This window comes from Delphinus delphis, chromosome 18 (assembly GCF_949987515.2).
Source record: "Delphinus delphis chromosome 18, mDelDel1.2, whole genome shotgun sequence".
In the NCBI taxonomy this organism is placed as follows: Eukaryota; Metazoa; Chordata; class Mammalia; order Artiodactyla; family Delphinidae; genus Delphinus; species Delphinus delphis.
This window is the reverse complement of record NC_082700.1, coordinates 35,521,896-35,526,091: the sequence shown is the minus strand read 5'-3', so window position 1 is coordinate 35,526,091 and position 4,196 is coordinate 35,521,896. Positions and strand designations below refer to the sequence as shown.

General features: G+C 36.6%; 1 pseudogene; it reads left to right on the top strand.

Moving 5' to 3' along the window:
* Nucleotides 1-2,689: 2,689 nt before the first annotated feature.
* Nucleotides 2,690-3,691, top strand: LOC132413807 (AP-1 complex subunit sigma-1A-like; annotated as a pseudogene).
* Nucleotides 3,692-4,196: the final 505 nt, after the last annotated feature.

The window sequence follows — 4,196 nt, the reverse complement described above, 5'->3', positions numbered from 1 at the left end:
GTAAATATTATATTTAAACCAATTTTAGAAGATTAGAAACCAAAATATTTATAAGGTTAAGTAAGTTACCCAAGATCACACAATTTAAAAACTTCCAGTGACTGAAAGAAGGATTAGATAAATTATACACTTAATTGTTATCTTGTTCTTTCTTTTTTCTATATATGTGTTATATATTCCTCCAAACTTTATTTTATAATTGTCAAATTTGGTCATCACCCATTTCTATTGTTAATCAGTGTTTCTATTGAAATATATTGCTTTATTTTTCTTTATTGAGATAAAATTTATATAGAATAAAATGTACAAATGTACAGATCTTTAGTGTACATTTGATAACATATGATAAATGTGTGTATCCATGCAGCCAACAACCAATTTAAGATATAGAATGTTTCTATCATCCCAGAAATTTCTATCATTCTCCTTCTGCTCAATCACTACCACTACCACTCCAACCCACCAAAAGCAACAACAGTTTTAATTTCTCTCATTATAGATTACTTTTGTCTGGTTTTAATCTTTATATAAATAAAGTCATATGCTACACATTTTTTTGTCTGGCTTCTTTCAATCAACTCTAATTCTGTTAGATTCTTTCACTTTGTTTTAAGAATCAGTGATTCATTTCTTTTTATTATTGTGTAGTATTCATTTGTATGAGTATAAAACAATTTTTAAATATAGTCTCCTTTTAAAAGAACTCTGTTTTTGGCCATAATGAATAATGTTGCTAGGGAATTATTGAACAATTCTTTTTGTGTACAGATGCCTTCATTTCTCTTGGATGAATAACTTGGAGTAAATGTCTGAGTCCTTTTATAAACAAACATTTAACAGTATAGAAAATTGTTTCTATAAACTGAAGAAAACTGCCAAATTTCCAAATTCTTCTTTTTTGTTAAATGAATGTAATATTTTCTATAACCAGTCTAAAGGTCTTTTAGATCAGAGCAGGAGAAAACTACTGATTTGGATAACAAAGCTAACTTCAATATCATCCTGGTAAATGTTTAGCAACTGCCTTTTGGGAATGATTGGTTAAATACTCCTATCATAGCCAATTTTAAGCTACCAACATAATACCAACAAACTCCCCATACTCCTGAAAATTTCACAATCGGTTTTCTCAATAGAAGTCAACTCAGTACCCCACTGGACCTATCATTTTATTTTTGGTAACAGGAAAAATAAAGCTAGGCAACTCACAAATTATTTAGCCTAACCCCTCTCCAAACCTCTCTGTGGGAATGGAATAAGTAAATAATAATGTTTAATAATACACACTACATGCCAAGTAATATGCTAACTGATTCAGATGCAATATAAAGTACATTTTGATGAAGAAACTGAGGTAAAATTAAATGAAATGCTTTCTCATAGCCTCACACCTAGCAAATTGTGGAGCAAGTATTTTTACTTTTGTTTTTTGTTGTTTTGTTTTCCAGTTTATTTTTTGCCTTTTTTTAAATTGAAGTATAGTTTATTTACAATGTTGTGTTAGTTTTCAGGTGTACAGTAAAGTGATTCACTTATACATACATGTATATCTACTTTTTCCAGATTCTTTTCCCTCATAGCTTATTAAAAAATATTAAGTATAGTCCTCTGTTCTAAACAGTAGGTACTTGTTGATTATCCATTTTATATATAGTATTGGATATATGTTAATCCCAAACTTCTAATTTATCCCTTCCCCTCTCTTTCCCTTTTGGTAACCATAAGTTTGTTTTCTATGTCTGTGGGTCTATTTCTGTTTTGTATATAAGTTCATTTGTATCTTTTTTATTTTAGATTTCACATAAAACTGATATCATATGATATTTGTCTTTCTCTGTCTGGCTTACTTCACTTAGCATGATAAAACCCAAGCATTCTAGTACCAAAAGTCACATGCTGAACATTATTACATGGTTTCCATTCTTGTAGCAATAACACAAGGTTTTATTCACAGCTATTGCAATAACACAAAGTTTTGTTCACTATTTAAAACCTTGATTAGCTGGAGAAATAGATACTTGATAGTGTAAATTATTCATCTGTATATAACACAAGCTTTACAGAATCCATCTGCTATTTCATTTGTGAAGGAAACTCGAGAGATTATAATTATACACAAAGACAAATTTGAAATCTAGAATCAAGCAATCATGAGAAAAGAATGACTTTGTATTGCTTTCAAAAGCAATTCAAGTTAAATTACTATTATTTTAAGTCAGCTCTAAAAATGTTTTGGAAAACTGGATAAAAGATGTATTTGCTTATTCATAAGACATCTACATCATAAGACTGGCTGCTCTGAAATTTCCTTATATATACTTTACTGTAAAATAAAAATTATTTCCCAAGTTCATCAAAGTTCAGCTCATGGACAAAACAGAAATGTCAACTGTGGCAGTAGGAGCTGATCCCTGACTGTGAAAGCCCCAAGCAAGTCTGACGTATGGGTTCCAGTTAAAGGCATCAGGAGAGCAGTTAGCCTTGTCAAAAGACTGTTGGCCCCTAAGGCACTCATAATAAGGAGATACGCTTCTGACCTTTTATTACTTTGAGTTAGACTGTTTAGAAGGTTCCAGAGCAGGCTAGGCTTCAAGTGAGAGGGAGAAAACAAGATAAGTAAAGGTTAAGTAAGGGAGTGGAGCTGGCATCTATGGTGTTAAGAGGGACGTGCAGACCTGGAAGCTGTGAAATGATGTGATTTAAGCTGATGTTCAGCCTGCTGGGAAAGCTGTGGCTGCAAAAAATGGTATCTGGCCACGTCAGACATGAAGCAAAAGAAGATGGTTCAGGAGTGTGTGTGGTTATTCTAGCTTGCAAGCTCAGGATATGCAACTTCCTAGAGTGAAGAAATGTCAAAGTCGTCTATAAGAAACATGACAGCCTCTATTTCTACTGTGCCATCAAGGGTCAAGACAATGAGCCCGTCACACTGTTGCTGAGACCTGCCCTCTCTACACCGGCACCGAATTGAATCTCAGAGACAGAGTTTTGGGTGAAGCAGAAAAGAATAGCTTTATTGCTTTACCAGGCAAAGGGGGCCACAGCAGGCTATTGCCCTCAAGACTGTGTGTCCTGTCCTGGAGGGGGTAGTGAGGAGTCTTATAGTAATGATTCAAGGAGCAGGGTGTGATCAGCTTGTGTACATTCTTCTGATTGCTTGGTAATGAGGTAATGGGGAGTCAGCATCATCAACCTTCTGGTTCACCAGTCTAGGTTCTATGTTCTTGCAGTCAGCAGTTTTCATCTGGTGGGGGTCTGCTTCCTGTACAAACTACTTAGGAATGTGTGTCAAGCCTTTATCTACATCTTTCACGGAACTGCTATGTGGCAGATTTATAGTCTAAATTGTTACCAGTTCCCCAGTCCAACAGCTATTGTTTGTTCCACAATCTTCACATTTCCCCATTATTAACTCTTGGTTCAGCCTTTTATTTCAAAAGACAAGGACACAGGGGTTTGTACACGGTTTCAACTCTGGAACTGACTGACCAATATGTGGAGCTCCTGGACAAATACTTCAAGCTGGACATCATCTTCAACTTTGAGAAGGCCTGTTTCATCTCAGATGCATTTTTGATGAAGGGTGATGTCCAGGACAGCTCCAAGAAGAGTGTGATGAAGACTGCAGGTGGATGACGAGCTGCAGGAGGAGGATGAGAAGCCTTGAAGTATGCTGGAGAAGATGGGTTAGGAAGAGCCCCTGCCTGGCTGGGTGATAATGTGGGGAGTGGTGGAGAGACAGGGTATGAGTGTCTGCTTCTCATATGTCTTTCTGAGTGCTATTTTCATGGGGGTACCCAGTAGCCCCGCCGCTGCTGTCTCACCTTCTTTCAGAGTGAGCTGTGGGTTTAGATCCTCAAACATTCCCTTCCTTCCTCCATTCCCCACTTCCTGTTTCCCCTTTTCCCACCAAAGGTTTTAGGAGCTAAGAGTTAGGAAAATGTGACCAAGACAGGGGTGTTATATGACTTTCATTTCCTGCTTTTCAGGGACTAATGTTACCCCAAACTCCTCCCTTCCTTTATAACTATAAATACATACATATATCAGGTTTAAAGAAAAGATTTCAGGGTTCTTCTCTAATCCCTGCCACAAAACCTACCTCCACCCCTCCAGCAGCCTGCCAGGGTAGCTTCTCTGCCTGGGAGTGGGGCTTCTGTGTGGGAGAGAACTCCTTCTCCCTCATCTGCCCCTCC